Source organism: Littorina saxatilis, linkage group LG4 (assembly GCF_037325665.1).
Source record: "Littorina saxatilis isolate snail1 linkage group LG4, US_GU_Lsax_2.0, whole genome shotgun sequence".
NCBI classification, from domain to species: domain Eukaryota; kingdom Metazoa; phylum Mollusca; class Gastropoda; order Littorinimorpha; family Littorinidae; genus Littorina; species Littorina saxatilis.
The window spans coordinates 18,245,185-18,257,451 of NC_090248.1; the positions used below are offsets into that span (position 1 = coordinate 18,245,185).

The following is a 12,267-nucleotide window of genomic DNA, read 5'->3' on the forward strand; positions in this document are numbered from 1 at the left end:
AACTGGTTCTTTCAACAAGAAAATTGGACAAAAATATCTGAAAATAATAAGCTAATGAAGACAAACTCAGCTTACCTTTCGGAGAAGTACTAAACACGTGAAGCTTACTGTACTTTACACGAATTTTTCCCGCAGCGAACAACTTGGGATTTCGACATATATGAGTAAGGTTCTTACGAATATCAGTCATTGATAACTGGAGGTAAAAGTCACCGTGAATGTTCGACTGGCCTACTTAGGTCACAGGCACATGACAACGGTTTTTGAGACATAAAAAAGAAGAAAAGAAGTGAAACAGAAGAAAAAGAAAAAGAAAAGTAAAGCACACAAAAAAACAAAAAGCAACAAAGACGACGAGGAGCGTTAAAACGCCCCCAATCTTTGTCTGGTCGAACCGGTGATATTGTTGTTTAGCCTGATATGGAGTTACCATTTTCATCGAAGACACATTTGTTCTTTTACTTCAACACACCAAAGTATGTAACTGTATTCATATTTCCCCCAACCCTCCAACTCCTCCCCCTTAGATCTTGATTTTGCTCATCTCGATTCTTTGGAACAGAGATGTTCATTTCAAAATCATGCATATAACGTCACAACGCTAGAAGGCAACAAAAGTAAAGAGAACAATAATTCTTCAAAAGTTAGATACAATTTAAAATGGTCAAGCAAAATGACTGTGCGAACTAACATATGTAGTATCAATGAAGAAGAAAGTCATGGGAGGGGCCGGGGGCGAGTCGATATCACGCCATTTATAACTTGTACAAGAGTAAAATATTCTTGAAGTGGTCTGTTATTTCGCAAGATGACCGGAATAACAATGAACTATAAGTGCAAATGTAAATCTCATACGATCTGCATTCTTCATGTAAATGTTTATTTTATTTGCCAGAACTGAAGAGTTTGCCAATCGAGTCAAGATCGAGATTCTGCAGCATACCGCTGACATCAAATGCATAATGCTGTTGTTTTCTGTTCCTATGTATCAGTTTTTGTCATGAGACTGTGACTCTGTTGTAAGAAGTCCCATCTGATAAGTACATGTAGTACCATGGTTGTAATGAAGAAGTGTTTCCTGTTTTCATTGGCTGAGAGAGAGACAGGAAGAGAAGAGGAAAGTGTGTGTGTATGTGTGTGTGTGTCTGTGTGTGTGTGTGTGAGGGTGTGTGTGTGTGTGTGTGTGTTTAAATGTGTGTGTGTGTGTGTGTATATGTGTGTGTGTGTGTGTGTGTGTGCTTGTGTGTGTGTGTGTGTGTGTGTGTGTGTTTAAATGTGTGTGCTTGCTTGCGTGCGTGCACGTGTGTCTGTACGTGTGCACTTGTAAGCGTGGCTGCCGTCTGCCTGCCTAATCTAGCTGTGCCGATTAGGCACCTGCTAATCTGTCTTTGTGACTGCAGTCTGTTTTTTCGATTGTGTGTGTGCTGGTGAGTAGGAGGGCGTGTGTTGGTGTGACACAAGGCCAGGTAACGAGAACAGTAAGGTCAACGACTTACATTTTGAAACGGTCACTTACATCGTGACAGTAAGTCAAGAGCTGTGGATATGTAGACATCACCTGATAATTTTCTATCGTGTGAGTTTCGTAACCCACTCACCTTTTTCACCTATGTCGAGCAAAAGGCACATGCAGAAAATGTTTTGTTTGTTTTTTGTTTTTTGTGTGGGTTTTATGGCTTTCATATGTTTCATGTTTTGTAATTCTATTTGTTTATTAACGTGTATTGTCACTTAAGTTAATTCTATACTTTAAGCAAAACACAATAAGACAGCCTGGAATTATATAAAAAGTAAGCTTGAACAGTCATATGTTGCATTAATGAAATTATCTAAATGTATTCAGATAGACTGGAATCGTGACAAGGGTATCAATCAATCAATCAATATGAGGCTTATATCGCGCGTATTCCGTGGGAACAGTTCTAAGCGCAGGGATTTTTTAATATTTTTTTTATGCAATTTATATCGCGCACATATTCAAGGCGCAGGGATTTATTTATGCCGTGTGAGATGGAATATTTTTACACAATACATCACGCATTCACATCGGCCAGCAGATCGCAGCCATTTCGGCGCATATCCTACTTTTCACGGCCTATTATTCCAAGTCACACGGGTATTTTGGTGGACATTTTTATCTATGCCTATACAATTTTGCCAGGAAAAACCCTTTTGTCAATCGTGGGATCTTTAACGTGCACACCCCAATGTAGTGTACACGAAGGGACCTCGGTTTTTCGTCTCATCCGAAAGACTAGCACTTGAACCCACCACCTAGGTTAGGAAAGGGGGGAGAAAATTGCTAACGCCCTGACCCAGGGTCGAACTCGCAACCTCTCGCTTCCGAGCGCAAGTGCGTTACCACTCGGCCACCCAGTCCTTTATGGGTAATGTTGTATGTACGTGTGTGCGTGTGTGTGTATGTGTGTGTGAAGAGCGATTCACAGAAAACTACTTGAAAGATCTTCATGAAACTTTACATTAAAATCTTCCAGGCATTTATTTTTTTCTTATTTTGTTTTCTTAACGTCATTGATGAAGTCATATCCGGATTTGAATCAATTTGATTCAAATTTTGGGTCAAGCAATCTTTGACAGAGTGCGGACAATGGAATTACATTTCATTTTGGAGGCTTACACATTCATCAATAAATTTGATGATCATTGATATCATAACAATTGTAATTAAAGTTAACATTGTAACAGTACATTTAAAGATGATTGCACTGTTTTGCTTTTCTTTTTTACACTTTCCTGAATCCAAAATATATAAATATGTCACGTTTACTCTGAAAATGTGCTCAAGCTTTAAGAAAAATCAATCCTGTGTTTGCATGCTTCGTCTTGGTCTTCGGATTTCGGCTAGCCAACATTGTCTAGTCCGGGTGATGATTGATCGGGTTTGGATTGTTGATTTCTTAGTTTTAGGCCGACAGATATTTTAAATGTTTTAAAATTGCTTAACGCGACTTTGTTTATGTTTTGGTTAGAATTTGTTTGGTTTGTTTGATTTATGTTTATTTGACTTTTAGATTTTTTGATTTTTTGATAGTTTGTTTGTTTGTTTGTTTGTTTGCTTATTTGTTTGTTTGTTTGGGGTTTTTTTGTTTTTTTTTTGTGTGTGTAAGTTTTTTCTAATGATGGAGGACCATTTGAAACTGGGACTTATTCTAATATAAACTTGTACACAGTTAAACTTGAGAGCTCGCACAGTGTGTGTTGGTTATCTATTTAAGATATTAGTCGATATCTCAGAATGACGTACTAGTATTGTTGTCTGACTTTCTTACTTCTTCTCAACCTGTTAATCTTCGCTGTTTTGCGGGCGTGTCGATTATTTTTATATTTCTTTCTTTTTTTGTTTGTGTTTCCTGTGTTTCCTTTTTAATTCCGCAAGTTCCTTTTTTTCATTCATTCTTCCTTTCTTTCTTTCTTTCTTAATTATTTGCGGGGCTCTCGAGAGGCTGTACTGAACGGTAGAGTCGACACTGCGGCGGACTGTGAACACCGCCCTACCTGTCATACACACCGGATTGATTTTTTAGTATGACTGTGGGAACGCAGAAAAAGAAGAGAGATTGGTTGTTGTGTGCTTTTGGTATCGTCCCTACAGGCAATAATTATGGACATCCGAGACAGATGACAAGAAGTAGAAGAAGAAGAAGAAGAAGAAGAAGAAGAAGAAGAAGAAGAAGAAGAAGAAGAAGAAGAAGAAGAAGAAGAAGAAGAAGAAGACGAAGAAGACGAAGAAGAAGAAGAAGAAGAAGAAGAAGAAGAAGAAGAAGAAGAAGAAGAAGAAGAAGAAGAAGAGGAAGAAGAAGAAGAAGAAGAAGAAGAAGAAGAAGAAGAAGAAGAAGAAGAAGAAGAAGAAGAGGAAGACACATTCAGTTCTTTATTTATCTTTTTTTGGGTGTGTATTGAATGTATGTGTTGGATGGAAACGATTGCGATTACCCCCCCTCGGCCGTCTCTCCATATTCTTGACGATCCATGCACGCTAAAAGCTCTTTCCCTTGGACCAGTCTTTACGGGAAATAATTCTTCTTCGTCAGTCGTCTTCTTACTCTCACCACACCCACCTCCTCCAATCTATCGGGCTTGCTAGTCCCTTGTGAAAATAATGATTTTTTCAAATCCAGTGTGTGTGTGCGTACGTGTGTGTGTGTACGTGTGTGTGTGTGTGTGTGTGTGTGTGTGTGTGTGTGTGTGTGTGTGTGTACGTGTGTGTGTGTGTGTGTACGTGTGTGTGTGTGTGTGTACGTGTGTGTATGTGTGTGTGTGTGTGTGTGTGTGTGTATGTTTGTGTGTGTGTGTGTGTGTACGTATGTGTGTGTGTGTGTGTGTATGTTTGTGTGTGTGTGTGTGTCAATGCGTGTGTGTGTGTGTGTGTGTGTGTGTGTGTGTGTGTGTGTGTGTGTGAATGACAAACACAATTCACCCTAGGAAGGAGCTGAAAGAGTTATATACCGATTAATAAATGTATTCTGACAGCTTAATAAAAACTACAAAAAAATATCTCGTAAACCGTTTAACCGGTTGACTTTTTAACACAAAACGACGCACCCTCCGCCTTTACATAAAGGCGTTTGACGACCTCTTTCTTGCAATTCTTCTCAAATTCTCAATGAGTCGCTCACGTTCATTTTTGAGTCAATATCATCGTGAAGTCAATTGAGTGAAATCTACGTCGCAAGTCAACCTTGAAATTGCTTCGTTATTTAAATGTCAACACAGACACTCCCTGACAGAAACATGAGGCGGTTTCACAGTCAATAGAATAGATGAAGCGAGAACGTTCTAGTTTTATGATCTGTCGATTTTTTGTAATTGTGTGCATTGACACTGAGCGCAAGACGGGCGCAGTGGCGTGGTGGTAAGACGTCGGCCTCCTAATCGGGAGGTCGTGAGTTCGAATCCCGGTTGCTGCCGCCTGGTGGGTTAAGAGTGGAGATTTTTCCGATCTCCCAGGTCAACTTCTGTGCAGACTTGCTAGTGACTTAACCCCCTTCGTGTGTACACGCAAGCACAAGACCAAGTGCGCACGGAAAAGATCCTGTAATCCATGTCAGAGTTCGGTGGGTTATAGAAACACGAAAATACCCAGCATGCCTCCCCCGAAATCGGCGTATGCTGCCTGAATGGCGGGTAAAAATGGTCATACACGTAAAAATCCACTCGTGCTAAAAACATGAGTGAACGTGGGAGTCTGAGCCCATGAACGAAGAAGAAGAAGAAGACACTGAGCGCAAAGGGCACAGAGAGAGAGAGAGAGAGAGAGAGAGAGAGAGAGAGAGAGAGACTGAGACTGAGACTGAGACTGAACTTTACATTACAAGGATAAAGATTTAAGGCTGGGCCTTTTCTGAGTAAGTGAGAGAGGTTGGGGTGGGAGCAAGAAAAATATATAAACAGAAACAAACACATAAACAAACAAAGCAAAGAAACAAACAAACAAACAAACAAACAAACAACCAAGTACGCATGACAAATACAAATGAGTATGTAACATTATGACAAATAACAAATTAAAAAACAACAACAACATACAAACAACAAACAAGCAAACAAACAAACAAACACACAAACAAGCAAATAGGCAAACAAACAAACCAAACAAACAAACAAACAAACAACCAAGTGTGCATGACACATATAACATGAGAATGTAACATTATTACAAATAAACAACCAAACAAACAACAAACAAACTAACACACAAACAACAAACAAGCAAGCAAGCAAGCAAACAAACAAACAAACAAACAAACAAACGAACAAACAAAAGTAAGCGTGTAAAACTCAAAATGGGAATGTAACAATTGAGCAAAGAGAACAGGCATTGCACGCACACACACACACACACACACACACACACACACACACACACACACACACACACACATACACAATCAATCAATGAGTCTTATATCGCGCATATTCCGTGGGTACAGTTCTAGGCGCTCTGCAGTGATGCCGTGTGAGATGAAATTTTATACGGCCAGTAGATTGCAGCCATTTCGGCGCATATTTACCTTTCACGGCCTATTATTCCAAGTCACACGGGTATAGGTAGAAAATTATTAACTGTGCCTAAGCAATTTTGCCAGGAAAGACCCTTTTGTCAATCGTGGGATCTTTAACGTGCACACGGGGGGAGGTTCGGACACCGAAAAGACACCGTCTGCACACAAAGTTGACTGTGAAATAAATTTCCGCCGAACCTGGGATCGAACTCACGCTGACAGCGGCCAACTGAATACAAATCCAGCGCGCTACCAACTGAGCTATATCCCCGCCCCACGCACACACGCATGCACACACACACGCATGCACACACACGTACACACACACATACACAGACACAGACACGCACACACGCACGCACGCACACACACACACACACACACACACACACACACACACACACACACACACACACACACACACATGTCTGATAAACTTCAGCTCCAAATGTGTTTCTCTTTTCCCTCTTATTTTTCTAGCGTTCTTTTGTTCTTTCTGTTTTATATAAATTATGGATCTTTTGTTTTATTTGGTTTTCTTTGTAGGTTTAAAAGCACTAGTGAAAACGTATAAACAAGATTCAAGTGTCTCCTAACAGGATAAAAGTCAGTGAAGTTGTTTTTCATTTTGACACAGGCAGCATTGAAAGGCAGAGAGAGCGAACAACAATGCGTTGCTTGTGTCATTGACGAGAAAGCAAGACCCAAAATGTTACTTTCGTTTGCGAGATCATGCGCACAGAAAAATGCCATTGAACATACACGGACACACATCACGATGATGGAAAACAATTGCCTACCAGTAGCCTTGAACTGCATTGCAGGAATGTTTGCCTGATTTTGTTCTTTTATTTCGTAAAACCAATCAACCCATGCGAACGTACACTTTTTGTAATGTGAACTGTTTTGAACATGCGTTTATTTAAATTTGTGGGAGGGCGATAATCGGTGCAACAGAATGATTATTAACAGGCGAGCGTAAAACAGTAAGTCAGCTTACTTGTCTGTCTGTCTGTCTGTCTGTCTGTCTGTCTGTCTGTCTGTCTGTCTGTCTGTCTGTCTGTCTGTCTGTCTGTTTATTACTTAATAAACCAATCGATCGATTGATCAATTATTCAATCGATCAATCAGTCAGTCCATAGATCAATCGATCAACCAGTCAATCAATCAATCAATCTATAAATCAATTAATCAATCAATCAATCACTCAATCAATCTCCCCTGCCTTTTCTGTTGAAGACATACAATGCCGGTGGTTGGTGTATTTGAGTGGGAATTATAGCTACTAATCCTAACCCGGTGATTAAACGCGAAAGCCTCTATTTACCATTCTTTTTTCCTTTCACCCCTTCCCATACGTACTCCCGTGTACAAAATGTTATTATATATCTCCAACACAAACTTCCAGTCCACGCACAAAATGCCTATTACTGCTGCCGATAAACGATCAAGTCACCTCCGACAAAACGCTCTTTTGAACAGAGACGTTTGAGCGATACACATAAATGTTCCTCGCTTTAATAGTTTTGCTCTTTGTGACCCCTCTTTTAGTGTGGAATAAAAAAAGGAAAGAAAGCGAACACGATGATAAAAAAGCGCTTTTGTAAGTTACCGTTCAGTACCACAAAGCGAAAAAAAAGGTGAGGTTTTAAAAATAAAGTGTGACTTTGAAGTTGAAGATCATAAAGGGCTTTTAATATGTAGATTTTCACTTTCTATATGACTTCTCGTATTTACATTGTTATTGGCAAAATTCAAGCTTTTAGTGTCGGAGGAGGGAGGGCGGGATTGGGAGGGGGTGGGGGGGGAGGGATTGGGAGGGTGAGGTGGTAGGGCGGGGGGTAATGTTATTGGGCCGTATGTTGAATATTATTTCGAAGTGGCGTTTTGAAAATTCAGCTGTAACTGTTTCCATTTTATATCAGGATCATGTCATAAACCACTTTCCTCTTAGTCTGTTTCTTGTCTGTGTTCACTTTTTTTCTTGTTCTTGTTCTTCTTTTTCTTAATAGTTAATCATTGTTGAAATGCGTGAATCTCAACAGAAATATCGAAAAATCCCCCTCCCCCCCCCCCCCCCCCCCCCCCCAAGTACTCTGTTTTGAATGCTGATCTATTCTGTGAGTGCTGGGCTTACTGCTATTGCCTTGAAAGCGCTGGTGTTTTAGTGACAGAAAGGGAATCTACCGTGTTTGCAAATGCCACAATATAGAACTACATTTGCTAGTGAATAAATGCTAAAGCCTTCAAGGTCTCCAGCAGAAGAAAATCAACAACAAATAAAAAATGAGGGAGAAGAGTCTTCAATCAAATTTCTTTTGTGAAGACCATAGGTAATAGATCAACTATTTAACAAATAAATAAAATCTGTTACTTGCTAGGCTTGGCTAGTAATAGGCTTTTTCTTAAATGTTTTTTACTGCCACCCTTCTCCTGACCTCTGAAAAGGCTCCTTCATTGATGAGCCTTGCTGTCTCTCGGTCCTACACTTGAAACGCCTGTCTTAAAGATACAAGCCTTTCTGTGTCAACTAGCGTGTACAATGTACACCACCACAGATCTGTCCAGTTACTTTCACGGGTTAAGAGCACCCTTCCATTTGGACACCTGCAAAATGTCAACACCCTGTCCGATACTCGTGCAAAGTCCTATTATTTTTTAACTGAATTCGTTTTGCAGACTGTTTTAGGTGTCACTTACGAAAGTGATTCAGCAACAACAACAAAATAATAATAATGATAATAATAAATACAAATAAAAATTACCCACAGGTAGAAGCCAGGCTTTTGAAGTTTAGTATGTGTGTTTAAGTTAAATGATGCTTAATCCCATGGAAAAGCAAGGAAGGATCTTAAATGATTTACGAGATAATCTATATACCAAAGTGTAGGCATAACTTTTAAGCACAAAACATATACGCAGAGCGCATGTGTGTTTAGGTGACAGAGCGAGAGGGTTTTTCAGCCTGTAACATATCTTTGACAGGCAGACAGAAGGTCTTTTGGAATACTTCCAGGGGTGCAAGCGAGCGTTCCTGAGAGCGAATACCTATCAGTATCACCCCTTTTTTACTCATCCACACATTTCGAATTCTGGTTTCCTCGTGCTGTGTCCGATAGCAAACAGCGAGGAAAGAAAAGCTTAGACGGATTATCTGATTAGAGCGAGGACAAGTAAGTTAAACAGTTACTGAGCACAATTTTCCCATTTCAATAACCTGTCCGACTCCTGTATTCCATCTTTTGGTTGTACTGTGACAGTGTACCGTTACTTCCGTTGCTCTTGTAAAGAAAGCGTGACTCGGAGAGTTACATAATATATTATGCATGTTGATAGCAGGCAACTGTTTGACTCGACTGCATTCAACCTTCTGCTTTCCTTGTGTTGTGACAAGGCAGTGTTGTTTGGGAAAAGAATAAAACCAAAAGTGTGAATTGAAGATTTCATTATACTGGCCAAGTGAGACGTACACGTGATGGCGGTGAACGGATTTGTGATCATTTCTCTCTTCCTCGTGAACTTTTCACCTGGACGTGCAGGTACGTTTTGTGGTTTAAGAATGGCGTGAGGACAGTAATACATAGTGTAATACACACCAACACGACACACACACCAACACACACACACACACACACACACACACACACACACACACACACACACACACACACACACATAAAAGCATATACACACACACATAACCACCCCCCCACATACACACACACACACACACACACAACCACACACGCACACACACAAACACATACACACACACACAAACACACACACAACCACACACGCACATACACATACACACACACACATACACACACACACACACACACACACACACACACACACACACACACACACACACACACACACACACACATATGTTGAGAGTTCTAGTTGAAATGTTTAAGAATAGTTACTATTTAATTCAATGTTTCTTAGAATAAAACACATTTTGCCCATGTTGCTACGCAGACTGGAACCAATAATGTGGAAACTGCGCATAAAGAACAAAACTACTTGTTATTGCAGGGTTACCCCTTTTTACAGAATTAAAGGCACAGTAAGCCTCCCGTAAACCAACACAGATACTGTCAGGCTTTTACACACAGTACAAACACCCTTTCATTTAAACACTCACTGCTTGAGAACATCTTAGGTGCCCTCCGTAAAGAGCGAGCAATGTTAAAAACCCTGAGCCATCGTGAACCGGTGTGATCCAGTTTCCTTTTTACATTTAGTCAAGTTTTGACTAAATGTTTTAACGTAGAGGGGGGAATCGAGACGAGGGTCGTGGTGTATGTGTGTCGTGTGTCTGTCTGTGCGTGTGTGTGTGTGTGTGTGTAGAGCGATTCAGACTAAACTACTGGACCAATCTTTATGAAATTTTACATGCGAGTTCCTGGGAATGATATCCCCGGATGTTTTTTAAATTTTTTCGATAAATGTCTTTGATGACGTCATATCCGGCTTTTTGTAAAAGTTGAGGCGGCACTGTCACACCTTCATTTTTCAATCAAATTGATTGAAATTTTGGCCAAGCAATCTTCGACGAAGGCCGGACTTCGGTATTGCATTTCAGCTTGGTGGCTTAAAAATTAATTGATGAATTTGGTCATTAAAAATCTGAAAATTGTAAAAAAAAAAAGAAAATTTATAAAACGATCCAAATTTACGTTCATCTTATTCTTTATCATGTTCTGATTCCAAAAACATATAAATATGTTATATTTGGATTAAAAACAAGCTCTGAAAATTAAATATAAAAAAATTATGATCAAAATTACATTTCCGAAATCGATTTAAAAACAATTTCATCTTATTCCTTGTCGGTTCCTGATTCCAAAAACATATAGATATGATATGTTTGGATTAAAAACACGCTCAGAAAGTTAAAACGAAGAGAGGTACAGTAAAGTGTGCTATGAAGCACAGCGCAACCGCTACCGCGCCAAACAGGCTCGTCACTTTCACTGCCTTTTGCACTAGCGGCGGACTACGTTCAGTTTCATTCTGTGAGTTCCACAGCTTGACTAAATGTAGTAATTTTGCCTTACGCGACTTGTTTTTCACAATGTAGTCGTCAGTTTGTGATTTCCAATGCGACTCGCTGTAAGCTTATCTGCAATAGCACGTTATTATGTACCTCTGAATCTAAACGCACCAAACGGCTGTGATTCACACGAACTCTAGCGATGGCTTTTGACTGTTCAGATGAACTGGCGAAAGGCATAACCGGCGTCGTCTGCTACGAGAACCACGACCTTGCGTGACCCTGCTTCCGGGCTTTTCTTTTTTCAAACTTTCAAAACTTCGAATTGTACTAATCTTGTCTTGATGAAAAAAGAATTCTTTAATGATTTAAGAATGTTTGTGTAACAAGCTGTCGATTTATTATTTAGATTTTAAAAGTTAGGTCTAGCGACAAAACGCAACGTCCGATTTTGTTATCAGACAATCCGCAAAATTAATTCTTTGAAAATTGCTCGCTCTTTACGTAAGGCATCTAGGATGTTCAAAAGCGGTGAGTGTGTAAATGAAAGGGTGTCTGTACTGTGTGTAAAAGCCTGACAGTGTCTGTGATGGTTTACGGGAGGCGTACTGTGCCTTTAAGCTACCTACATCCCCGGTTTACAAGCCCCCACCCCCTCCCCCGTCTTCTTTTAATAAGACCTTACATGCTTTCTCAGATGTTCCGTGCATGATATAATGTCTTTTTCATTACCGCCGTTTAAAAATTCCCTCACACTTAATACCTGACTTTCTCAAGATTCGGGTGTTTGTTTGGTTGGTTATATTTTGTTCTGATGGGGTGAGGGAGAGGGGGTCAATGTCTTTAAAGTGGGGACCACTGTACATGTTATTTTGTGTTTGCTGTTGCGGAAAGGGTAACACTTTTCAGCCCCTAGGACAATAACATTCATAGTGTTAAATGAACTTGCGTACATTAGTGTCACTGGCGATTTTCAAGGCCGTTCCCAGCAATAAAGGACACTGAAAGTTTCGTGTACCCTTTGTTGGACCCCTTTCCACTTATAACAGCCTTTTGGGTAGGATTAGAGTACATATCAATTAACATCTACATCCAAGGGCGGATCCAGGATCTTAAGGAAGGGGGGGCCCACCCAAACTTTTTTGCACAAACTTGAAGGCGCGAAGCGCCTGAATTGAGGGCGCAGTCCGCCCTAGTTGAGGGCGCGAAGCGCCCGAACATGCTTGGGGGGTCCGGGGG

The 12,267-nt window shown here is 40.3% G+C and overlaps 1 protein-coding gene across 1 annotated transcript in view; it reads right to left on the bottom strand.

The window, feature by feature from the left end:
• The window catches only part of LOC138964140 (sulfoquinovosidase-like), a 20,297-nt gene extending 19,803 nt beyond the window's left edge, over positions 1 to 494 (bottom strand). Inside the window, exon 1 of the mRNA XM_070336028.1 lies at positions 76 to 494. The gene's annotated coding sequence lies outside the window, so the exon portion shown is untranslated. The remainder of the gene's footprint in view (positions 1 to 75) is intronic.
• Positions 495 to 12,267: the final 11,773 nt, after the last annotated feature.